The 26,985-nt window shown below is 46.2% G+C and overlaps 1 long non-coding RNA gene across 1 annotated transcript; it reads right to left on the bottom strand.

The window, feature by feature from the left end:
- Positions 1-365: 365 nt before the first annotated feature.
- On the bottom strand, positions 366-26,221 carry LOC113483122. The gene is made up of 5 exons (XR_003398957.1): positions 26,045-26,221; positions 4,210-4,319; positions 3,261-3,381; positions 952-1,009; positions 366-447 (listed from the first exon to the last, which is right to left on the bottom strand). It is a non-coding gene; the product is annotated as an uncharacterized LOC113483122 (long non-coding RNA).
- Between the last annotated feature and the right edge of the window lie 764 nt (positions 26,222-26,985).

Below are 26,985 nucleotides of genomic sequence, written 5' to 3'. Positions count from 1 at the left end.
CATGGAAAGATGAGGGAAGCAGCAGTGAGATGGCAGGAGTATTCCTACCAATTAACATGAAGAATTTTGACTTCTCTGCTATGTTTTCTGCAAGAGCCTAGCAACCACCTGAAAAGTGTTATTCACACACCTAAGAAGTGCTTAGCAGGGTCACATGCCTAGGAATCTGTGCGAGCAGAGAGAGAGTGCTCTCCAGGCAAGGCTCCTTGAGCATGGGCACACTGCATGTCTGCACTTGAGGCTCATGCACGAGGTGCAGGCAGTCATCAGACCACACAGGACACCCGAGTGAGAGGGTGACATGCAAGAGATAGAGCCACAGCTGCAGGCAAGAGAAAACCTGAAGAAGGAGCTAGATGTCCTGCCTTCATGGGATAAAACAGGGCAGCTTGTCATTGCTCAGTTGAGAGGTCCTGGTTGGAGAATTCCCATCACCGGCAATCTCTTCTACAAACAAGCAAACTTGTCAGCCTGCTGCATGGGTTCACTTCAGATGTACTGTTTCCACCAAGACTCCTGCTACTCTGCCCTAATACAGAAGAAACAAATCCTCTAAGATACCTTGCAACATCTCTACAAGGCACTAAAAAGAGTGTGACCCACAGTCAGAGGCCACAGCATCCTATCTTCTTCCAGAACCTGAAGTAAAGGCAGATATTCCACATGTGCCAGTCTAGCCTCTTCCACAAAAGGGGCACTACAAACTGACAAAGAACAGCTTCTGCCCATCCATTAAGTTCTTGGCATTAATTGATTTCTCTCCAACCAAGCCATAAAACCCAAAGCTGCATGCAAGCAGCATCCTAAAATAACCTTGTAAATCTCAGCCTCCACATTTCATTAATTACAACCCAGTGATAGTTCAGGCCATTAGTTCTGGCTGGTAACTTCATTTATTCCCATGTTAATGCTCGATGTCAGTGGTTATCTCATTACCACTCTATTACTTACCTACTTAATCCATCATTGCAACCCAGGCCAGAAGGGAGGAGCAGAGTTTGCCCTGCATCTGCAGAAAGACAATGCATCAAATGTACAGCACCTAGGAATCACAAACAAAACACTTCTCTAAGCTGCCGCTGAGGTTATATCTATTACGAGGAGGAAATGACAGATGAGTATTGTTAGGAACACAAACATATTCCAACATTGAAAAACTGTGGAAATTGAGAATTAAGGTTCCTATTAAATCAGAACCAAAAGCTTTGGCAAGAATGGAAACACATTTTAGCAGTCATACCAAAAAAAATTACCTTAACACTGCCCTCCTCCTCCTCTTTGTACTCTCCTTCCAAACCCCAGGTTAGATTCAAACAGTTTCTGCCTTTTGCATGATAAACACTTTGAAAAGGCAGGTCAGAGTATGGGTGCTGAGAGCTGTGACCTGCTGAACACCCCAGAAAACTTGCAGACAGCAGCACTGAGACCACTAGCGCTGAGGGCTAGTGAAAATACACCCTATAAAGATACAGTAGTTAATGGCATTTCAACACACACCCAGCTAGAGTTCCTCTTGTCTGATGAGTAGGTGCTTCCAAAAACGTGCTTTATCCCTCCTGCCACACTCCTGCCTGTCCCAGGACTTACTCCACTCGCTGACCCAGCCCCATGGGTCTTATCAGGATGTTTCAGCACAGAAAGAACAGCAGCTTTCCCTGTCTCATTCCATCCTTCTTCCCCCTGTCTTGTTGGAGACATCTTTTCAATCTTTCCCCTGCTTGACTGAGAAAAGGGAAAGCCCTTTTTATGTTGATGGGCTGTGAAACTAAGATGTGGGCTGGGGAAAGGGTTCAAAGGGACATTTCTCTTGCAGCAATGCAGGTTCTCTTAAGAGCAAGCAAAGTACCTCTGCTCTGCCCAGATATGATGTTCACACAATAGGGCAGGTGATGGTGTTTGTTATGGGTGTGAGTGATGTGATATGGAAGGACTGGAATCCTCTAATGTGGAAGAAGCTGATGCCACAAAAGCAAGGTAGAGAAAGAAGACACAGCCCCAAGATGTCAGGAGTGAAATATCAGTATTTTCCTCTGTGATCAGTAAACCCCCAGCTAACATGCCTGTGCTGGCAAAAGTGGCTCTAAATGGCACTGTGCCAGAACAACTGACAGGGCCAGACTGTGAGATGCCATGAGCGGATGTAATTAAAATACCTTTGTTGCCTTACTCTCCAGCCCCTCAGCAATGAAACCCATTAGAGAGTGCGGAAAGAAAATTATTTAAAATGTCCCTGAAGCTAAGTTTTTGACACAAGCATAGACAGATGGATTTTGATATACCCTTGATTAAATATCTTTCTGCAGAAGGCAAAGGGGGCAGGAAAGGAGCTGGGTGATGAGTCAGAGGAACCATCCTAGAAACAGTGGCTATTGCCCAGGGAAAGTGAGTGCTGCTGCAGTCGAAAGCTGCCCTGTCAACCAGCCAGAGGCTAAAACAGCCTCATCCCCCCAGGAAGCAGGCTGCATCCCTCTGCTCCAGTGCCAGGCTCCACTCTCTGCTCCAAGTCAGGCCAGCAACACCGCACACACTGCTGTTTCCAGCCTCTGATGAAAGACTGTGGGGAAAGCAAGCAACAGAAAGCCCCACACAGTGCTCAGCCTGTAGCAGGGCCAGCAATACTTCCATCTTCCATGGAGTTACAGAACACGGGGGGATTCTCCAGGATGCAGTAGGATATTGGATCCAAGCGCAGTTTTCCCCGTGGGCATTCATAACATCTCTCTCTTTCTCACACACAGATGCTCTTGGACTGATAAGGATTGAACTCCCTTGGCAAAGAGTGGCAAAGAAGAGTGGCCATCTATTTATAGCAAGCTGGTAGGAACTCGTTATCTTTAAGATCTCCGGCACACACAGCTGCAATCAGCCAGGAGGCTGGAAAGTTATTAGGGGTGGGCAAAAAGGAGCCAAAACCACATTAACCCTGTTTTCTCAGGGAAGCAATCGAAAGACAAGAAGGGTGTTACAACTGAGTGCGGGCAGCTGACCTGTCCAACACAGAGACCTCAGAAAGAGGAAACCCAGGTAGGACAGAGGGTGAAACACAGCCCAGGAGGTCAGAGCACAGCCTGAAGATACCTACTGCACCCAGAGCTCAGGTGAAACACCTTGAGTGAGCACATAGGCTCTGCAGAACAGGGTGCTGCAGGCACAGGTGCAGATCATAGAGCTACACAAATTAGTGACCACTGCTTACCAGTCCTGTGCTTGTGTAAATTCTGACCCACTCTGGTGGCCAAGAGCTCTACAGTTGCTCTTACCTGATAGAGAAGGCTCGCAGGCAGGTCCCACAAGAGAAGGGGCTTTCCCACCAAATATTCCTCAGGCTTTGTGTACAAAGATATTTGATAGAAGACTCCAGATCAGGAAGGAATTATAAATCTGAAAGTATAAGATACTCACTATCACCAGCTCCTGCAGTAGTAAAGCCCCTGGTTTTGCACAATGTTCATCTCTCATTCCTAATCTACTTCAGATGGTTAAAACAGAGGCTTGAAATTTTTAATCCTCCCTGCTCCCTCCCACGGCCTGAAAGAAACTAAGGCCAGCAGCAAGAATCCCATACTGAGCATCCACCTTATTATTTTTCTGGGACTTGCCTGCGAGTTCCCTGTGCAAACCTGACACTTGGGAACCCTCAGCTGCTTGTCTTTGTAAGCACTTTGAGACTGAGGTGGCCTTTGGTCCCAACTCTGCTCAATGCAATGCTCAGAACCCTGGTTCACAACCACAGTACCACTGATATTCATATCTGCAAATAGCTGAGGGGCAGCCGAGCTCCGTTTTGAGTCATCAGAAATTCAAGCCCATGCTAAGAAATTAATGGCCCAGCCAGCTGCAGAGTGCACTGCATCTTCACCTTCCCTGCAGTGGTTTACTCTGGGTAAGTATAACCATGTCTCCAGTAAGAAAACAGGTGCTTTAAAAATGTGTTCACCAATGCAGTTCAATTAACAATGCTTTTAAACACTGTTTCAAACCCAGCCCAAGTGAAAATGCACTTGTGCCTCAGACAGAGGGGCGCCCTTCCATGGGGTATCACAGCCACTTGTAGCTCTCGTTTTTGCACCTGGGAAAGAATTAGAGGAGGAAGCACCTTTATCCTCAGGTTGCCTTAAGCAAAGCTTCACATCTTTTAAAATAGGGCACAAAGGTCACATTTATGCTTAGCAAGTTTTCTCTCTCAAAAAGTCATCGCTCAAAACTTACCATGGCTACATGTTTGTGGACACCCGTGCACAGAGACAAAGGAGCAGTTGGTCCTCACCTTGGTCTCTGGTAGTCTGTTCAGAAGCTGACATTTGAGCGTTTTATTCCACCTACAAACAAAACACATCAGTTGAGCACTCCCAGGGAAGCAGCAGGACCAGAGCAAATTCCCAGAAAAAGCCTTGGCAACGTTCCCTCCACTCTGCGGCTCTGAGCGAGACAGAGTAACAGAGCACGACACATGGAGCAACAGAAGCTGAACGATGCACATGCTACTGCAAGGAAAATTAACAATATTAGGGGGGAGGAAAATCACTTGCTAAGAAATACATATTAAAACACAATCTTAACCTTATTTGACCCCAATTCCGATTAAAGAAAACTGGACAGACTGGCATAGTTGCTGGGGCATTCAGGCGATATTGCTGGCCATCCATGTATATAATTGCGCAGGAGGTCCCACAATGACTCCCTCACCTTTTCTCTGGCAATCTTAGATGCGTTAAGTCACCAGTATTTTTAAGGCCACTCAGCCCCACTTTCCAGGCTCACAGAGTCCTCTGATGTAGTCAAAGCATCTTTCAGTCACCCCAGACAGACTCCCAGACCAGCTAGTTCACCTTGCATCCTGTTCACTGTTGCCTCTTGGCTACAAAAGGACACTCTAGTCATGTCTTGCAACTGAAGGACCTCCTTCCACATATCTTCCACAGAGATCAGCAGGGGTTGTGCCTCCCATCCGAGCAAGCCCACTGAGCTGGTGAGTTCCATGATGAGGAAGGATAAATCCACTGCCCCCAATAGGGTTTGGGGGGCTCCAAAAGCCATCTATCTTAGGACCCAAGTATGCCTGCCCTACCAGTAGCTACACCACCAATTTCACAAGAGCACAGGGAAGACCTGATTTTATTGAGTTTAGGGGCCATGTGCATAAGAAATCTTGGCAAAGCTAGACACGTGCTGAGCAGTTTGACAGACTCAAGAAAAAGGCCACTGCTGCTGACTGCCCAGCAAGCAAAGGGCTTGGTGCAGCATCCCTTATCAGTCACTGTCCATCAAGCCCAATCACTTGGCATAGTAATATTCCCTAAATAAGTTTTACATCTAAAAAGGAATAAAAAAACAGGGTAAAAAAAAAATGCTATGATGGAAGGGGAGAGGTGAAGTCCAACTACTGTAAGAAACCCTAAGGACAAACACACATTTCACATTTTGAAATCTGTAAAAGTTGATTTTCTGTTCCTCAGCTTTGATCGCCTCTTTGCTAGTGAGATTTAGCAGTAGCCCAGGTCTCCTGAGGAAGCAGAGACAAGGATTTTCCAAAGAATTTGTCACCCACAACTCCTGCTGCAACACTCCCTTGGGGATTTGCTAAATAGAAATGAGAAACATTGACAAGAATCTGCCTTGAAGAGAAGAGGCCATGGCCATGAGAAACACAGGAGCAGTTTTTCTACCTCAGACCTAGCTCCAAGCCCAGTGTTCACCTGCAAGCCCTGCTGCCTTCCACCTGTTTACGGAGATCTTTTAATATTGTTAAATTTGCAGTGAGTTTAGTCTAACGTCCTTCATTGGATTATTTTTACATTTAATGTCCTCTCCTCTCTTACTCTTCTTTTTATAGACTGGTAATCCAAGCCCCTTGGTAAGGCTGAGTAATCTTGATCAGATTTTAATCAAAGTAAACCAGATCCTCAGCTGCCAGTATTGATGCATCTGCCTTTAAATATTTGAACGATGCCGATTTACCCTAGCAAGGCACGGGCCCCATCCGTTCAGAAAATTTAAATTCCTTCCTATGCATCTACCTAAAACAACAAGAGAGAACAAGCAAACTGCTGTGAAGGGGTTTTAGTTTATAAAACCAATACCCAGGATTTCAGAACTAAATGAAAATCTGAGATAATCCCTCCCCAAATCCAGCCTGGGAAAAGCACTCTGGACAGATCAGTATCAAGTAACTTCTTAAAAACACACTTTTTTCCTCTTGTGAAAGCTACCATCAAGTCAGAGAAAAGGGAAATTACCCACAATGCCTCACTCCTTGACATGACCCAGAGAATTCACATTTTTCACCCATAGAAAATGCATATTTTACCCATGAAGGCTTCTCCAGGATGGACCTGCTTCTGCTTTGTTCAGCAATGACCCTTGTGTCACTGCCAAACCCCAGCATCCAAAATCAGCATATTAGTTGGAAAATAATGAGATTTCTGGAATACAAAATATTGGCTCCATTTTCCTTACCTTTAAAGATGATATCTGCCAGCTTCTCTCCACTGATCAGAAAGATAAAAAAAGCACTTAGATGAAAGAAAGTTTCATCTAATTGCCTGACTCCAGGAGACAAGTTTGAGGTGATGGGGGCTGTCCCACAGAATTTGTCAGTATTGGGACTGCAAACAGCATCCCAGTGAAGCCAGAAATAGATGACTGCCTAAAACACTCTGGTAAAGGCAAGACAAGGCAGTTACACTGATTTACTTACACAGTCAGGGATAAACTCCTGAAAAACACTAGGGATTTTGCAGCTTCTCTTTGGTCATTTCCACCAAGACCGAGGTTAAATCAAAGGCAGCACGTCTCATACTTAACACAAGCATCACCTGACGAGTCATGCCAGTGCACCACAATAAATCTGAATTTCCACCCTTACTTCTAGAATGTCATAAGGTCTTCAGGGTTCGACAGAACCATGCTCTAGTTTAGGGCCAGTCCTGAACAGGTGAAGGAGAACAACTTGAGGATCTCAGTCCCTCCTTCCCTCAGGAGGTTGAGGTTTCCTCCTCACCTCTTCCACCTGTTGGCTGGAGCTGCCCTCCCTTCTTTCTCCAGCTGAGTTAGCTTACAAGCAGGCAGGCTGGGATCAAACCCTCTCCTGCTCATGACTGTCATTGCCATCTTGCTTCACAACCAGTTGTCTCAGTTGTGCTCTCCACACCCCAAAGTCAAGCTGGAGGACATATAATCACTCTCTTGCAAGAGCCCAAGACATTCCCCAACCCCTGAACCACACTTGGATCCATACCATGTCCTTCATTCATGTCCAGTAAGACCAGTGACCCATTCAGCTAAGGAAATGCTACAGGATTGGATGCTGCCCTGCTAGGGACAAAGCCATGGGACAGTGCCATTAAGATGATATTACTCATTAAAGGGACCAAAACCAATCTGGGCATTAAAAAAAACCCATGGGTCAGCTGATGGTTGTAAAGAGAAATTATGAAAAGGCAAAGCTAGGGATGAGGAAAGGCAAGGACAGTGTTTCTTTCCCCATGGCTCCTCCACAGCTTTGTGAGTAGAAGAGTGCTCCAGTGGACACAACCCCACCAATTTCTTCCCACATGGAAGGAACACCAAACAGGCAGCAATGACCCTGGTGTCATACCCAGGGACTGACCCCAAACCCTGGCAGGGGGTTTAAATCAAAGTCACTGGTGGCTCCTCCCATCTCTAGACTTGCCAGGCAAGCAACCCACATGGCATCGATCTGGCTGCAAGCAGACACTTGAGAAAGCTACAGCAAATCATCTAAGGTGGGACTCAACACAGGTTGCATATTAATAGGTATATTAAACCACCCTGTAAATAGTCTCATGAAGGAGTCTATATGGAGGAGCATCTGCAGGGGGGTTAACAAGCTTCAGTTCCTGCAAGCAGACTGCATCTTTTGTCCTTTCATATTAGCTCACCCAAGCATCCCTGATTCGAGACACAGGTTCCTACAACAGATGGTCTTATTAGTGTCTGTGTGTAGTGACAGGAGACAACAGGTGGCCTAGGCAGTAACTGAAACACTTTACCCCACTTGCCCCAAAACGGGATCAAGATCATGCCAAGGGCAACCAGGATCAAACCACAAAAGAGATGTCATGCATAAGCAGTCCAAATTATCCTCACATGCCTTCTGCACTGTTAAGATCTCAGCTGGAACATGTTGTCCAGTTTGGGATGATGATCTCCAAGATGGTATGAACAATTGGAGACCGTCCAAAGGAGACAGACAGCAGTGACTGGAAATCTATAGGAAATGGTTGGCAAGGAAAGGTAGAAAGCATTTGTGATGCTCAGTCAAGAGAGGATGGAGACATGGTTACAGTCTTCAGACAAGCAAAAATGAAAGGGGAAAAAACCCTCACCTTTCCCCACCTGTGGAAAGGACAAGAAATCCTAAGTTTAATTTAAAACAAGGAACCTTTCAGTCAAACATTAAGAAAAACTTTCCAAGTGTACAGACAGCAAAAGCACTAGACAGTTGTCAGATCTCCCACTGCTTTCTTCAAAACATCCACAGTTAAATTAAACACTTTGGGCTAAACTACAGAAGACCCCATAACTCAGCCATGAGGCAGTCAAGAGAGTTACGAGCTCATTCTGCACTGTGACATGGGGAATGGATAGTCCAACACCAGTGAAAAAGAAATTAATTTCCAGCTCATCATAAAAAACACCAAAAAAACCAAAAAGCCACACAGCAGCTGCTGCTTAGAGGGACCTTTAAAAACCCTTTTAGTGTGAAAAGGCCAGCAGGGGAGGGAGCGAGTGCATGCTTTGAGGGCTGGCAGGAGCAGGGGGAATGGAGAGGAAAAAGCCACAACAAAGCTGGCCCTGCTAGGGTTGAGGCAAACACATCGAGAAGAGCAGAGCAGCCATACCCACCTCTCAAAGCAATGCCCTGCTGAAGGTAAGAGGATGCTCCAAGAGCATTAAAAGTTGTACTCTGCTAAGTGACTCATCCACCACACACTGCTCAGCTGTGCCATTGGCAAGAGGGGCCTCATGTCCTCACAGAACCTCCCAGGGAGTCTCGGGTGCTCTCTCCTCTGGCAATATCTTAGCTGATGGCTCCATCGTTCACCCGTGCCGAGGCAGTCCTGTCTCCAGGTCAGGCCATTTCCATGCTGTAGTTCAGGACCAAGCCCCAGGACTCCAGCACTTCATGGGTGCCAACACAAGGCAGGAGCATGACCAGTTGGGTGCTCTCAGCAGCCAGAGGAGAAAGAGTTTTGGGATGTCCATGTTTTTGTCCATGTCCAACCAAATAAAACAATACATGTATTTATACATATCCAACCAAACTAAATACACGTTTTTATATCTCCAACCAAATAAATCACAAGTATAGAAGCTCCTCAAGTCTGATGCAAACCTGGGTGCCCCCAAAATCTCCCAAACTTTACTTCCTTGGAACATAGGCAGGAGCCCATGACTTCTACCATCTTCCTTGGATTTTTGTCCTGCCTGCCTGCTGACCTCTTGTGAGAGTAAAAAATACAGCCATTTTGTTGGCTGCCTCAGCATGGGCCTGCCCTATTTCAGATACATTGGCTGGAAATAATTCCTGCATTGTATCTTCCAATTTGTCCAAGCCAAACCAACTTCTTGTGGTCTGTGGCCCAAACCTCCCTGGATTTGAGCTTTTCATATATTTTTGGCTGAATCTGGAGTTCAGGGAGCTGAGAGATGCTTGGAGAAACCAAACTCTGCCTATTTGCTTCAGTACTCATTGGAAAACACAGCTTGACACAGATCCACGATAAAGCCTGACCATCCGATGGAGAGTCCCCTAGTGACACTGACAAGGTTTGCAACAGGTTTCACTCCAGATCTAGCCATTCCTGCATGCCAGACCTAAATTTTAAGCCCAGAAATAATCCTCCTGAGTTTCTCCTTCCACTTTGACTTGTGTTTGTGTGAGGCTTGGCTCAGACCATCACATACGCTGTATTTGCAAGACTAAGTGCAGTCAAAGTCAGCTCACTCAAGAAGAAACTTCTTGATCTCTTCCACCACTCCCTTCCCCACATGCATCACGGAGAGGCCGCAAGACACATCTGCAGTGAACTATTATCCTCCGTGCTCTGCCTCCCGCTTTGTTTATAGAGAGTTTGGGGAGATTTGTGGGCCTGGTGATGAATTATAGGGAGGAAGACAAACATATTTTACTGTTCTGGGCAAGGAGTGCTGGAATCCCGTGGACATCTGGAGGAATTATTTGCAGAAAATTAACATTGTTTGTCATTTGCATGATGAACTTCTGGATCTCAAATGAATGATGTGAAGAAACCAGTGGGGGATGTTCATTATCCCTGATGGAGTGAAGCCCCTTGACATGATGCTAAGGTCATCATGATCTATGGACCTGCTGACTGACAACTCCGAGTGCTCTGGAATTGAACACACAATATAACTGGGGGCGTAAGCGATCTGCCACATTAAATGCCGAGGCGTTAATAATTGTTGCTTGCCTCTGATTGCTGGAGTTTCGGATGCACTTGTTCTGGCTGTCTCATAGGGCACGCACGTTAACTCCTTACCGACAAATATCAGAGGATACAGAATTCAGTCAGAGGCACCTGCGGGTATCCAGGCAGCCTCACGGATTAAAACTTCCAGGCTTTCTTGTTTATCTCTTGATGTGCCTTTTGGGAACACGCTCTCAGCAGCTCCCCGACACAGATTCCCCACCTCTGCCTCAGTAGCAGTTACAAATCCCAAGCGACAGCAGATGACGTGCCTTCACCAGCCCTGCAAGGGAGACACTCAAATCCACAGTATGGCAGAGAAGCCCTTAAAGGTTTCCCAGTACCACGGTGCAGCACACCTTGTTTCTCTGTATGTTAACGTCTGCTGCTTGGGAGCTAACTTTAAGTTTTTCTCCTTGCGGCTCTAACATGTACCGATGCCAGGGAGCAGCTTTTCTCAAGAGCTGGGAGCACTGCTAACTGCAAGGCAAGGTGACAGGCACCCAGAAGAATCACGTCTGAGAAACATCGCCTCACTTAGGACATGACTCTTGGTTCCTTAGCATCTCAGTTTCTTTTTTTGAAAAGCTGAAATATTATTTGATCTGCTTCTGAGTTGTTGCTCCTAAGTCTCCGGAGTCAGTGTTTCCCAAACTGGGGGGGTGAGGTCCCCTCTGCATCCCAAGGAAAGAGGGACAGTTGGGGTGCAGATGGCATGTGAGGTCTCTCCAGAGGAGCAGTGTGGGTGCAGCCATAGCAGCCTTATTAGAGAGGGAGGCAAGAAAAGCAGAGAGCACCTGGGCCCAGATCAAATTCACTCACCACAGCACTGACTCAAGTGCTTTTGTAAGCTCCTCTAAATTCATTCCCAGTGCTTTCACCCCCCTACTTCTAAGCAGAGCAAGCAGCACTCCCCTTCCTCCCAGGGCTACTGGGAAGACAAATTTGCAAACATTTCTGAGGCAAGAAAGCAGGAGAATGTATACTTGCTGAAAGATGTAATGAAAAACCCAAATGTTTCAAGCACCAGGACCACCCCAGCATCACCACATGATGAGGAAAGCAAAGGAAGTTCTCTGCTGTGGACCACAGCCTCCCCAGGAGCATGAGGGGGTAGGGATCTGAGGAGAGATAATTACACTGACAGTATTCTCTGTGCAAAGGTACAGCAAAAATATGCTGACAACTTTTCTTATATCAAACGAAGTGCCGCACTGATTAACACAGGCAGAAAAATTCAGTCTGTCCCTTTCTGAAACAACTTGAGGCCATGATGTGATGAATAAGTGGATGGGGCAATGCAGTTTGATTTTGCCTGGGAGAGGGGGAATGAGAGCACCCTATAGATTTGGGACAGGCATGGGAGAGCCAGTACCATACCCACCAGTATTCTGTGAATGACTGCAGCTCAGGGGATGGCTCCACTCCAAGCTGTCCCCCTCCCTTACTGGGACTGGAGCTGAGACAGGGAAGAAAAATGAGCATCTGGAAGTCCATATGAATAAGCTAATGCCGCAGGGCTGTCAGTCATGTGCTAATACCCTTAGCTAAAGAAACATATTGATCCCGATTGCCTGGAATTGCACTTGAAAAGGGCTGGGTGACATTTCCAAGGAGACGCGAGCTACTTTCAAGTCAATTAGCGGCATTGGAGGATTCATGCCGAGGGGACGCGTTCACCTCCGAGGAATGCCAGGAGAGAATGAGAATTGAATTAAGCCTTTTCATACACCAAGAAACAAATCCTTTAATGGCCTGTAACAGCTGACGAGACACCCAGGGTCGCCAAAAGCACACTGGCAGCATCTAGGTGAAGAAGTTTCCCTGTGATGAAGCTGAGGACTGCAGAGCAGCTGAATCCTTGCTAAGGGCTGAGGAGGGCATGCAGAACTGCATGGGGTAATCCTGTAGATAAGGGAGCAGAAGGAAGCAAAGTTTAAGGTCCAGGTCATGTAAAGCTCTTAATTTCTCTCCAGGTACCTGACCTCCCCAGGCAGCAGCATGTCACATACAACCAAGCAGCATGTGACCCTTGTGGAATAGGCATTTAGATGAGATCTCTTGCCTGCTGCCTTCCACAGAAAATTCCTTCCTCATCTGGGTTCCAAAGACTCCTTCAGAGCCAAGGATCACAGGCAGGTTTGAAACCAGCAGAGCAAATCCGAAGGCAGAAAAGTCAGGGTAACTCTGCAATCCCTGCGATTTTTCTACTTGCAGGTGCTCTGACCCATATTTAGTTTCCATGGTTCCTTTTATGTTCCTATAAACATAAGGCTTGTACCTGAATTCAAGGCTTTCTGGACAGCTTTACAGAGATGATTTCCTGCTTTCTCCTAGCACCTGCAGTCATTCTGTCCCACAACTCAGGGAGCACAACCCTTGAATCCCTATGAAGGAGGGTGAGGAGCTCCAGCGAAAAGCCTTTCAATCTGTTCTGCAAGGTGAAAGTGACCCCACCAGTTACAGAGTGGCCAAGAAGCCTCAGACCTGAACAGGTCCCAGAAACACTTGAATATTCCTAAGTATGGCACAGGAAAAAAAATGGAGAGAGAAGCCAGCCCACCTGTTTTCTCGAGCTGCAGTTCTGCAACAAGCTCTGCAAACTCTCAGGCACAGTGGGTTTCCCTGTGATAGCATCACTCAGTCGCAAGCTCAAAGGCATCTTCAACACACTGGTGACATGTGAAGGCCTCAGAAATGCCAGTGTTCTTCTGAGTTGCACCAGCCCAGATAAAGCTGCCCCATGCTTCCACCTTCCAAATCCAAGTAGATCAGACTAAGTCCAAGAGCCAAATCACGTCTTCAGCCCCTTCCTTATCCAGCCACCTACACCAGGGATGCTGCAGCAAGAGCTCTAATGGGGCTAATCCTTCTGGCAGGAAACCACCACAGCAGCAGCACAAGATTTACTAGGCATGTAATTACAAGATTTGCTGCCCATCCTTGCTACAGTGCAGGTTTTCCTAGTCCAGCACAAACCAAGACCTTCTTGGTGGTCTCTTGGCTTTCCCCCCTTCCCTCTTCTCCCCACTGCTACACTCCTGAACTGAGGAATAGAGACAGCCAAGTCCCAAAGGAAATTAATAAAAGTTGTTCCTTTCATCTAAGGTGAAGAAAAGAGCCCACATTTATAAACCTGCAGGCTCTGAGCAGAATAAATTAATCTCCTAATAGCCCCTGTCAGACAGGAGGAGACTTGGGAAAAGGATTCTCCCATGGGTTCACCATGGAGTGTCCCTCTGAGTTTTTAACCAAGGATTTTCTCATTAGAGATCCTCACATGGCCAGTGATTTTCCAGAACAAAAAATGAAAGCAGAATCCCGACACACATCCGACAAGACCCGCAGAGCCATAGCACCTATTCTTTTGGTGACAGAGATTATGCACACCTCAGACCACAAATGCCTATCCAAAGCACAGCCACAAAGCTTAAGAAACACATTTTCACTAGAACAAGTTGGTGCAGGGTGTCAGGCTCATTTTGCAAGGACTGGTTCTCAATTAAAGCTAGCAGGGCTCAAAATAGCCTTTTGCAGTGTTTCCAGCCTGTAACATAAAGCATGGGTCGTATTACTGAAAGCACCTGAGAAACACAAACATCTGAGGTTCAGCTTCAAAGTGACCCTTGTTTCAACACCCACATATTTTCCTCCGTGGATGGAATATGGTTAAAAGTGACACATGACTACCACTTAATACTAAAGAAGTCGATCAGACCACATTGATTCAGACAGAGGCTATGCTTACAGGTAGAGAGCAGATGCACAGAAGTGACTTTTCCAAGGCTATACAGTAAATCCAAAGCATAACAGAGACTTAGCCCCAGATCTTCCAAATTCCCCCCTCTCTCCCAAACCACTGCACTTTTCTTTCTGCTTGCTATTAAAAGAAGGGATATAGTATGGCTGCATGGACATGCTCAGCAACCAGTCTTCCAGTGAGGGGCACAACCGAGAGAGAATCCACTCCCTTTGAGAGATGGGAAGAAAGCGGAGGGGAACAGCAGGGTGCTCCTGATGAGATGGGAAGGAAAGCAAAAGGGTTTTATTTTTTGCCTTTACTGTGAAGAGATGTGTGCATTTCCCTTATTAACAGCATGGCTCAGCCCTAGCTAGAGAACAGCAGGAGAGGCTAAAAAATGGGGTCTTTTCAAAGCACCATTCCTCTATAAATATCAAGCATGAGCTGTTGCCCATGAGAGCAGTCCATTACATTTCTGGGGCTCTCTCACTTATTTGTGCAGGAAGCCAAACTGGTTGGATGACCCTTTCTGGGTTTCAAACAAAGCAACATCATTCCCCTAACCACCAGCAGCCCAGAAGGAACCACTAAGGTACTAAGCCAGTGTAAAACATGGGGCCAAGTCATCTTTAATTGTCCCAGGGCCTGTGGGGGCAGAGGGGAGGGTTCATCTCACTTCCAGGCCTGAGGGACCCTCAACTCATCTGTACGGAGATGCTACCATGTGTGCTTGTGTATTTTATCACTCTTTAATAAAAAGAGTGGTTCCCTCTGCTACAGAGCACCACATGCAGGAGGGGCTGACCCAGCTGCCCTTAGCTCCAAAAAGGAGTCTGCCACAATGCCTACAGTGTCACAGATGGTGTAGAAAGGGTGTGGGGTCAGACAGCAACACCAGAGGTGGGTGTGCTTAACTGGCCAGGTGCTGAGCTGCTGGTTTAATGGTGCACTCTGTGCTGGGTGGGTGGAAGGGGAGCAAGGAGGTGTCTGGGAAAGCTGGAGGGATGGGAGAAGGAGAGGACCTGTATGGAGTTTTAAAGCTGCCTGCTCTGGCCCTAGTTGCCATTATGAATTTCCTCTTCCCTTGGCAAAGAAGATACAAACATCAACCTAGTAGGAAGCTGGAGGACGACTCAGGTAATTTTTTTTTTTTTCACAGCCAAATTCAATAGTCTTCAAACCCCAGTTCACCCCAGCAATCTCCATAGCAGCAGCCTCAGCGAATCAAACAACCCCCAGCAGCGCTACAGGCTTGGGGAGGAGTGGCTGGAGAGCTGCCAGTCAGAGAGGGACCTGGGGGTGTTGACTGACAGCCGGCTGAACTGGAGCCAGCAGTGTGCTCAGGTGGCCAAGGCCAATGGCATCCTGGCTTGTGTCAGGATTAGTGTGGCCAGCAGGGACAGGGAAGGGATCTTGCCCCTGTACTTGGTGCTGGTGAGGCCGTACCTTGATTACTGTGTTCAGTTTTGGGCCCCTCACTACAAAAAGACATAGAGTTACTTGAACATGTCCAGAGAAGGGCTACAAAGCTGGTGCAGGGTCTGGAACACATGTCCTATGAGGAGCCGCTGGGGGAACTGGGATTGTTTGGTCTGGAGAAGCGGAGGCTGAGGGGAGACCTTATCACCCTCTACAACCACCTGAAAGGAGGGTGCAGAGAGCTGGGGATGAGTCTCTTTAGCCTAGTAGAAAGCGACAAGAGGGAATGGCCTCAAGTTGTGCCAGGGAAAGTTCAGACTAGATATTAGGAAGTATTTCTTTCCAGAAGGGGTTGTTAGGCATATGGGCTGCCCAGGGAGGTGGTGGAGTCCCCATCCCTGGAGGTGTTCAAGAGTAGGGTTGATTTAGAGCTTAAGGATATGCTGTAGGTGGGAACTGTGCTAGGCGAATGGTTGGACTAGATGATCTCCAGTGTCCTTTCCAACCTAGATGATTCTGTAATTCTGTGAACCCCAGGAGTCCACATCCCCACACCAGGGAAGTGCTTAAATATATACACACACCTCAGGGGGAGATCTTCCTTCTACCTTCTTATATCTAGACCTGAGGGCTCAGCTGTGTCTTCTTACATAGATATTTTTATGGAGGCAGGGGAATTAAGTTTTATTAAAATAAGATCTGTGATTCTCTCTGTCACATGCTCCCACAACACGGGAGTTCAACATGACATGTATCTCCATGAAGGCTACCAGTAAAATTGCAGGAACTAGCAAACAAAAGACCTAGGTTCAGGCCAGAGGTAAAGAAAAGACACAACATGACAAGAGGCTGAACATCTTGTATTGCTCTCACGTGTGTCCTCAGGTCAGGTGTGGAGCAGAGACAGTGAGGCAAGGCAGCCAGGAAACAATGCTGAGCATGTTTTCTGTGCCCTGTGCCATTCATACTCTAAGGCTGTTAGAGCTGCAGCCACGTGTTCCTCACACAGCTACAGACAGCGAGGATTTTATTTTCTCTCTAAAGCTAAATCTCTAATCCAAAAACCTATGGATAAAAAACAGGATTGGGAAAGGAAGTCATGACCAACTTTCACCGCCGAAGAACTGGCTGTGCAACCACCTGGGTGCCAACAGGACAGAGATAACAATACCGAAGTGGAAATATTCAGTTGTCCTATAATAGCTTTCTGAGACCATTATTTAAGCTGCCAACAGATAAAGGTCTATATAAAAAGCTCTGATCACCTTCAGCACCCAAGATTAAAGACGAGTGGGACTTGGTACCCACCCCTCCCTACCCACAAAATGCAAACCTATTCTTTCTCTGCACACTCTACTTTCACAGAGTAATAAGAGTTAAAAACAAATCCACAGTCCTTCAGCAAAAGCAGAGACACTGCCAAGCACATGAACATCAGGGAGAAGATGAGCACAAGCCCTTGGCTTCCAAGCTGCCCAGCTTTACTATTTCTTGAAACAAAGACATCACTTAGCGCAAAGATTTTTCAAGAGGTGCAATACCTGTGATGAACCTGTTCTGGACCCACTGTCCTCCTGGGAGCATCATTTGGAAGATGCCAAGCAGCTTTTTTGCTTTGCCCATCCTCAGCCCACCAGCAGCCACATGCCAGCTTTCCCTATAGACACTGAAGTGGCCTCATTCTCACCCAAGGAACAGTGGACCTACTCCATCCATGCTGCACTCCAGTGGCCTCAACAAAGTTAAACCCAGGCAGGGTCTTTCTAGAGAGTGCTCCCCTTCACAAGGTGAACTGAAAAGTAAAAAGCAATTTGGAAGCCCAAGAAGGCATGGAAGCAAAGAGGGAGTGTTCTCAAAAGACCTTCAGTAACAGGGCATTCTCATGAAAACCACAGAGCATCATGAGGTCTCAGCAAACAGAAAAGTCAAGGACTGTGATTACTTTTCTGAACACCCTTGAAGACGCTACAGGACTAAGCAGTGCTCTCCTCAAACCTTGCCTTTCCAAAAGTGATGGCTTCCCAGTGTACCTTTACCCTGCTGGTGACCCACAGTCTGTGTAACCACATTCCCATCCTTATGTTTAAATCTCACTCAGGAGTTGAAGCCAGAAGTTAAGTGGTTTACACACTTCCGCTGAGATGAGTAACATCATTTTCTCCTGGCTCCCCACGTGAATTACAGTCCCCTCTGGGCAGTGCAGAATTGCTTTTGAAGAGCAGCTGGAAACACTTCAGCACTTTCTGAGTAGATAAAAGGAGAGCTATTGAATCCTGTACATTCTGGGGAAGAGAAAGATTTTGCTTCCCAAGGGCTGTTTACAGCACTAGCACAGCCCTGGCTGGGATAGCATTAACCACCATCGTGCTCCAGCAAAGTTACCATCACCACGCCACACTCGTATTTGTCACCAGATAGAGGAAGACGTTATTCCAGCAGCCTGGGGTTAACATGCAAATCCCAGCAAACTCCTACACCTCCTGTTGCCATCCAGCTTTTCCAAGGTTCTGACTCCCAATGTGATAGAGTCAGACATGGCCTCCATTTTCACAGCTAGGAAAAGCTGGAAAGGCTGTAAAGAAAAGCTCCAGAGAGGAAGATGTGGGCACATCCCAGCAATTCTCTGAAACAAAGAAGTGTGATGGGCTCCTGGTATGTCACAATATGCATCCTGGTATAGTGGCAGTATGACCCCCATAGGGCTAGCAGCACCCCAAAAGCATCAATGAAACCACAGGACTGAGCAAGTAGCTTTTCACCCCTCCTCCATCTGCATCTCGCTTATCCCCATCCCACAAGGCCTTCCAGCAGTATCTTTCATGACTCTGTTTAAATGCTTTCCAAACCCATTTGATCTTTAGTTTCCACAGTATCCTGTAGCGATGAGTTCCACAGTTTGCCTACACGTTGCGGCAAACAATTTCTCCTTTTGAAGCGTCCACAAAGTCGTTTCACTGCAGATGCAGAATAAGATAAAAAAGCAGGAGGCAGTCTGGAGGAGGAGAAATAAAACAGTCACAACTTTACAAGTAGGAACTGACAAGGAAAGGTTAAATGAACTAGGTTCATTCAGCTTAGGAAAAAAACAAAGAGGAGACTGAGGCACAGAGGCATAACAATCTTCCAGTAGCTAGCAGGTTATTAAGACAGAAGTCAATTGTTCTCTGTGTTCACAGTGGCAGGAAAAGAAGAAATAATTTCACTTGAAGCAAAGAAAGCTTAAGTTCCAACACTAAAAAAAAAAACAAACAACCAAAACCCCAAACTTATTCACTAGAACAGATACCAGGGAAGTTGCAGAAATTTTCAGAGACATCTATAGAAAGGTTAAACAAACACCTGTGCAGAGGGAAAAGTTATAATTGATCTTGCCTCAATGCCAATGTATGGAGCAGATCATGTGCAGAGGCTCATTCCAGCCCTCTGCACTGTGATACCAACAACAAACTTTCAAAATGCTTTCTTCATGCATTTTTAATTGCATTTTAATTTTTGTCCTCATATAGCTTGAGACAAGTGTAAAAAAGAAGCCATGTCTAATAAATCAGAAATTACATGTTTTCCATTTCTCCAATGTAATAACAAGATGTAAAAGTTACAAATCAGGATATATGTTAAGCTATACAGCCCAATAAATATGTATGGGTGTCACGTCCCCTTTTGCTTTGCCAAAAATAGTACCAAATTATTCCAACCAATGAGAAACTATGTTTCATTAGGAAATGAACTTTAAAATACAAGATTAAAATGTGGTTTTTAAATCAAGATTTCCTGCTTGTTGATTTAAATCATGATTAAAATGGGTGATTTAAATCAACAATCCTGAACAAAACATGCATCTTTCTCAAGTCTTTAGGGTGAAGACGACAGTGGTACCCTGAAGATCAGCCAGATAATCCTAGTTCCTACTGCTCTGCTCTTTTTTCAGCTAAGCAGTCCTACTACATTCATCTACTCTGAAGAAAAAGCAATTTCTGTACCCAAGTCTGACACTCCCTTCCTTTTCATTACCCTTTTCTGGACCTTGTGCCTGCATAGTTCTCCTGCCCAAGGAGCTTCATCAAGAAATTTCAAGCTGACATAGAATCCATCTCAAACAAACTTCCCTGCAACAATTATAATCAGATCCTCCCTGGATGCAAATAGTGTTTCTGAGCGTGGGCTCCAATCACAGCTCGTGAATAATTACGACAGGATTTCAAAAGCCGCCCTCGAGAACAAGTGGAATGTGGAATCAACACGCCTTCTTGCGGAGCTGGAAGTACAGACAAGAAGGGAACTGCCTGCCAGCAAGATGTGGAGCAGAGAGCCCCAAAGACTTAATTACAAATGGATACTGGATATTTCATCCCAGAGTTGGACCTGTGGGTCACATCAGGGATGCACTGCACCTCTGCCAGGCCCCAGCCACTTCCAGTATGATCTCAGACATTGCAGCGAGGAGTGGCTGAGTGTCTTGTCGAAGACTTCTGTCTTCTCGTTCTCCTGCCAACGGGTGTCCTCTTTGCTGCTCAATGGGCAGGGCAGCCTGACACTCACTAGATGCAGAGTGGAGTTGGTCTAAGTGAGCTTCAGCCTGTGATTAAAGGAGCCACGAGGTTTATGGGCTGAGGTAGCTCTGGAAGCCCACTGGGAGCTCCAGCCATATCTCACACGTTCTTGTGGCTCACTGCCAAAGCCAGTCTGTTGCTCCAGGAACAGGCACAGCCAGGTACTTTCATCTGTGGCTCAGCCCCACAAAGCAAAAGGAAAGTCACAATCAAACACAGTGAAAGAGCACCACCAGGCATCACATTCCTCAGCCACAGTCTAGAGCATCAGCGTGCCACAGAAGATGGTAGCTCCACATTTCTGCAGACTGTTCTAGTCCAGGGAACAGCAGGCCATGTCTCCAAGGTCATGTCACAGGCTTCACATAGAAGAAGCACCCCCAGAGCTCTGAAGAGAGCTCCAGACACCCTTTGATTTTCAGACTACTCTGCCAAGGGGTAGAGTACAACACTGGTGTTCCAGCATGTGCCCGTCTATCAGAACTAGGCTGAACACTAGTTCATTTCCCTGGGCCCATGGATATGGAAGGGACTGAGAAAGCAAAGCCCAAAGTGTACACCCCTGGTCAGGACCCTTCCCAGCTTTCTCTTCCCTTTCCTCCAAACCAAAGATCGATCTGTAGTTCCAAAGATTCCCCAAACGTCTTCCAACATTTTTATTTATTTAATTATTTAACTGATCTGAGCTACAGAAGAACAGATAGGTAGCAAGGAAGCTGAACTTCAATTATTGCAAAGCCAGAATGACTCTCCAGTCACCACAGGTAGAGATGCAGCCTACCTGACTGACCTCCATGGGCAACACAGAATACCCCAGTGCCAGAATCTGCCTTTCCATATATCATAATTGGAGGAAGGTACCTTGAGCTGAACGATGAAAACTTTCCAGCAACAGTGTGCAAAACAGAGGCAACTTAATCAGCCCAAGACAATAGCTCTGGGGCTATCAACCCCAACTAGTCCCTGCAGGAAGGAAATGCCTCATGGCCATTTTAACTGTCTTGGTGGTGGCAATTTTACTGGAACAGGATTAGGAGTGGAAAAAAAGCATCAGCAAGGATGGAGGTGGAAAGGAGAAACAAGGACAAATCAAGAGAAATAACCAGAGCTCTAAGAGGGTGTGAACAGCCCAGAATGAACTTGAAATTTTCTCACAGCATACTGAGATTTCATCAGAAACAAAACAATTCCACCAAATGACATTTCAGCTGGAATCCACCCAAATGAAAAATCAGGATTTCACCACCACCACCTAAAATTATAATTTTCTCTGGTTTGGCTTTTTAGAGTCAAAACTCAAAGAACTGTCAAGTTTTTTTTTTTTTTTTTTTTTTTTTTTTTCTTTCTCCTTTCTTCTTACTCCTGCCATTAAATGAAATGGAAAGAATGGCACCCAGGCAGGATTCACCTGCCTTTCTGTTCCCACCTATTCTAACCCACCAAGACTTCTTTTTTTAAACAAGATATAAAGAGTCTGTGAAAGAAATGAAAGGAAAAGCTAACTTATGTTAAAAACTGCATTTGCAAAAAGCCAAGGAATCTCTGAATGCAAGCACAGAATAGAAACAAAAGACAACAAAAATATTACTAAAAGTTAGTTTTAAGCTTCCCATTAAAAGTCCTTCTCCTGTTTAGTACAACCCTTGGTATTTTCTTGTTTAAATTGACTGCTGTGTTGTTTTGATTGGGGCTTTTTACGGGTTTAATATTTTTCCTCTGGATTAAGTTGGACAGCACAACATGGCACTGGGCAAGTCAGGTTCAGGATTTCCAGCTTTGGCTCAAAAGCCAAAATCTTCTGTTGATCTCTTGGGTAGAACAACAGAGAGAGGTCAGAGTGAGTTCTAAAAACAAATTCAACACCTTCCACAGGATGAAAGGCATCTCTTTCTGTCTGTCAACTCAAGCAATTCTTGCAGCATGGAAAAGCAGGCCAACACCTGAGCATATCTTGCAGATATTCTATGATTTTGCAAATTCACCTCACAACAAGAGAAAGCAGCAATGAGCTACGGTCTAGTCTGCCTCCCCTTCTCTCAGCAAGCAAACTGACTGCCTGGCCCCTGATTCTGTCATTAGAGACAGGAGTTGTTAAGAATTCATGCCCACTGCCAATGCTGCATTTTTTGGAGAGGTCCTGCACTCAGGCAGAACTAATGAGCAGGCAAAGCAAGAGAACATCAGTTAAAGCAGAAAACACACACACAAATATAGCCAAAATGAGAATGCAGACTTATCTGTAGGTCTTCTCCCCTCTGAGGTACTTCAGCAGTATCGCATAATGAAATGTTTACCCGGGGGAAAGGATGATTGTCATACCTGTTACACAGATGGGGAGGCTGAGGTAGGAAGGATCTAACTGTACCCAGATGTCCTGAAGGCTGTGTTTGAACTGGGGCTGGATTTGAAAGGACCGATCCTGACATATTCATTCAGCTGGCGAGATCACAAGGTGAGGACAGTGCCATCACCTAGATGGCTCTGAAGGCTGCAAATTATCAGCTGTAAAAATAGGCCAGATAATATCTGTTTGAAGGGGATCTACCCTGCCATACTTGCAAAATACTATGCAGTCATTGGACACAGTATTTTATCAAAATACAGCTAGAGGCTGGACAAGATATTAAACCCCCCCTCTTCCACATATTGCAAAAAAATCCTGCCAGTTTCTGGGAGCAGAAGGCAGCACTTCTTCCCGCATTACTGTGCGTAACAGCCATCCCGTGGAGCATGTGCTTACCACTAACAAAGAACCCTAACTGCAATGGAAGAGCAGTGAACTTAATCACATATAGAAATAGGACATGCAGATAAAGGATTCACAGAGGGATGGGTTCCCTTTGCACCCATAGAGCAGTTTACATACTGAAGGATGCCCCTTCAATGTATACATGTCCATGGACAGCTTTACTGAATTGTGGCTGCTGGAGAATCGTAACTAAAGCATTTCTCACTCACATCTGTTTACATTGTAAGCCAGAATGTTACAGCAGCATTTATTCCTTCTTCTCTTTCTCCTCCAATGCCTGCTTTTTCCCCAAGCATCCATTTTTTTAGGCCTATAACCCTGAAAATGATTAAAGTCTCCCATTGATTTCAATTGGCTTTTGTTTAAGGGCTTGATAGCAGTGAGAAAAATTGAATGATCATTCATTGAATGAGACAGATTTGGCCCAGTTCCCCAGCTGGTGTAAATCAGCATGAGCCCACGGAGCTCAGAGGCTCCCTGTCCTCTGCTGATGACTTAGCCCACTTTTGTGCACACAAGGAATTTTAATGATGCTGCCCTGTGTGGACAGCACATGGAACCAGCTTTTAATGCTGCTCAACAGCTCCAGCTCGGGACTGTGCCTGCTCTGCCTTGCTGCCCTCCCAGCACCCGCAGAAGACAGCACTGAAGCTGCCAGGGTCCTTCCCTAGGGTACAAGCCCTTCCACTGCCTCGAGGTATCCCAGTCTATTGGATCTTCACTTCTCATAAAAGGTAGAGCACCCTGCTAATCCCAGTATTCAAATCAGGATGTTTTTGATATTTTACACCAATACTCTGGACTGTGGCATAGGAAGGGTGAGGAACAGGCACATATTTACGTATTTATTTTGCCTCCCTACCTCTCCCTACCCACCAGAGTGAATTAGCCTACCTGGGGCAAGAGGCAGCAGCCTGCACCAGCTTCAAGGTAAAAGGCACAGGGAGGCTTTGCAGCAGCATATGCCCGAGGCAAGACAAGAGGCATACAACGCACCACTCCTAAACCATGCTGCTGTTGGAAATCTGGAATTAGCTTCCCTTCATGATGCATAGCTTACCTGTAGGCCCATCCAACCTAAGCAAGGTGTTCCTGAAAGGGGCAGGAGGAGACCAGAAGAGGATATGGTACACCACATCACAGCACTGCCATCTCAAGGCTAGCAGTAGGTTTGGGGTCTGAATAGGAGTGAAGAGACAGGGCCAAATGTAGTCAAATCTCTGCCAAAATGCGTTTCTCTGTGAGTTTTCAATTACCTGATTAAAGACATACTACAGGAGACAGTCTGGAGGAGCAAGAACCATTTGTCTCTAGCCTCTATCAGTGATCAGATGGATCTTTCTTCCCCCACAGAGGAGACTGCAATAGTACTCCAGGAAAGGACGGGAAAAGCCAAAGCAAAGAAACGAACAAGCTAACAAGAGGAAAATCTCCTCTGGCTGGCATGTCTCTTGCTCACCTTGATTAGTTGAGCAGAATATAGACATAAAATTACAATTGCTTCCTCTGTTCCCCCTTGCCCCCCCTTTGTGTGGGGAAGATGTTAAAAATGTCAGGCTTGATTTACCCTGACACTCTGACTGACTCACGACAGCTATAAATCCTCCCCACCAAAGGCAATCTCCTCTACCTGCTGCATGGCTGCGGATGGCAGGAGGAGGAGGTGGGGAAACGCAGTCTCCCACTCTCGCTGTGCACATTAAGCCCAATAACTTCGTCTTTCACCCACCTCAAAAGAGGAGACAGGCAGCTTTTGCTCAGGTTGCTTGCACTTTTGCGCGAGTGTGTTTTAAACAAGGCCATGCGATATCTCTTTCGCTTTGCGGCTGTCTGTGTTCATTTTTATTGATGCAAGAATCTGGGTATGTGCTGAAGCATACACGTTCAGCTCAATCTGACCACTGCCAACTGCATTACAGCTCAATTTCACCAAGGTGATTAGCTCCAAAAGCAAAAAAAAAAAAAAAAAAGCCAAGCTATCCTTATGCAAACTTCCAGGAAAGAGAAGCACAGAAGGCAATAGCTAAAGTGTGTTTTGGATAGAATAGCAATAGAAAGCTCTAGCCAGGAGGGAAGGAAAAGGGGTGGATAAAAGGAGAGAGGGAAAGATCTAATAGGAGAAGCAGATGCAGTGCAGTCTGGGATACAGTGCTGGCATGTCTCCAGAGGCCAAAGCAGTTCCTACAGGATGAAGGTTTTCTTTTAAAAATACTAATGGGCTGATTTGCAGAGCTGCCTGGCTCCCAGGTCTCTCACAGAAACTACTCCTCAAACATCATTAACATGTGTGCACTGCTGAGAAAGCCTTCCAAATATGACCCCACAGCCATGCTGCCTGACTGCAGCAGATGACTCAAACAGTACCTAAATGAGAGATGTAAAGGATCTGCCTTCCCTTGCCCAGCCATCACATGCCATCCTCACATGCCGGTATTTGCTGCAGCACTGTCACGTCTGAAATGCTGGAGTTTCAACCCCAAGCCCCAAATTAAGGCTGACATATGGGTGATTCCCACAGCCCTTCACAAAGCGGGGGTGAGTTTCCCTTTAAGCTTCCCTCCAGGGTGCAGCCGGCCTTGCAGGGAGAGCCATGGGGTAAATGAGCCCCAGGTGTCCTGTATTAAGTAAACAAAGGTCAGGTGTCCCACTTGGGGATAAAAGCTGGGACCACTTGCAGGCAGGGGCAGTGTCCGTCTGTGAGGTGGATGCACTTTGCAGAGTTTCCTGTTGGGGAAGGACCTCCTGCCTCCCTGGGCCTGGGGTCTAGTCAGGTCTGGCTTTTGTAAATATGGGCTGTGTAGAGATTCAGTATGTGGCTTCCTTGGTCTTATGTATTTGGCTTGTTGACTCGGTTGTCTCCTGTCCCTTCTATGGGAGACTGCATTTCACCATTTATTCTGCCCATTGTTGGTTGTGTGGTGTCATTGTTGGGGTCAGTGGGATTGATGTTGATTATGTATAAACTGACTTGTTTGTACCCCCAGTGCTCACCCATGTACTGACCCTTTTGTATCAAATACAATTTGGTTATTGGTTCATCTTTATGCTGGCTGTGTCCTTTATGCTAGGCCTAATAATTGGCAAAACAATGTCTCATAACTGGGATGAGATTCACATGTTTGGCTCTTACCTCTTGAGGCCACTGCCAGGTCTCAGCCTCACGGGCTTGTGGCATCCTCCACCTCTCTGAGCCCAGATGTTTCTGGTAAGAACCATAATATAGCCCAGCATCATTGCCTGCCCTTCATCACCTGCCCTGTGCTTTCTCATCCAGTACACAAGGTTTCACATGGTGGGAGAAGACTCTAGGGAGATCCATCCCTGAGGAAAGAAAGTGCTGTCAGTCAAACCACAGCAGCTACACCCTCCAGCACTCAGCCCCTGAGCCCATTTCAAGAGAAAAGAACACAGTGTGTGTAAGAACATGTTCACAGCCTTACCAAGGGGAGGAGGGAGGAAGAAAAGGAGTCATGGGATATCTTTGGCTCTCTTCGTGCTGCAAACCCTTTGGTTACGTCCAGCATCCCCAGGGATCTGCCTTCTGTGACAATCTAGTCCCACTTCACAATTATTCTCCTCTTTTAGACTCCACAGCAGCACATGGTGATGAAATATATATATGTAAATATGCACTTTGGACAAATGGTCTTCTCTTCCTTTTCTTTAAACCTTCTGCTTAATGAGTTCACCAGGTAACCCTCAGAACTTGAATCGCAAGCCACTGCAAACAATCACCTGTGCAACCTCTTCTACCCCACTCTGGACTGTACGTGCCTTGATTACAGCCCTCTCCGAGCTGCCGCTTTACTCAACCAACATTTCAATCTGCTTAATCTCTCCTTGCGTGGAAGCTCCCCTACACCTTTGACCATGGTCTGTATCTTTTTGAGGTTTTCTATATCCTTCCCAAAAGAAGGTGGTCGCAACTCCAATGGTGGCAATTTTAGAGAGAGAACTTAATTCTCACCCTCCTGGTCACATGTCTCTTCCTGTTTTGACCACCACTGAACACGGGTGAGACACCTAAAGCCCACGCCAATGGTGGCAGAGAGCTGGCCACCATGCAGAGTT

This window comes from Athene cunicularia (genome assembly GCF_003259725.1).
Source record: "Athene cunicularia isolate RWA chromosome 8 unlocalized genomic scaffold, athCun1 chr8_part1, whole genome shotgun sequence".
Taxonomy (NCBI): domain Eukaryota; kingdom Metazoa; phylum Chordata; class Aves; order Strigiformes; family Strigidae; genus Athene; species Athene cunicularia.
The sequence above is the reverse complement of the archived record's forward strand: the minus strand, read 5'-3'. Positions and strand labels throughout refer to the sequence as shown.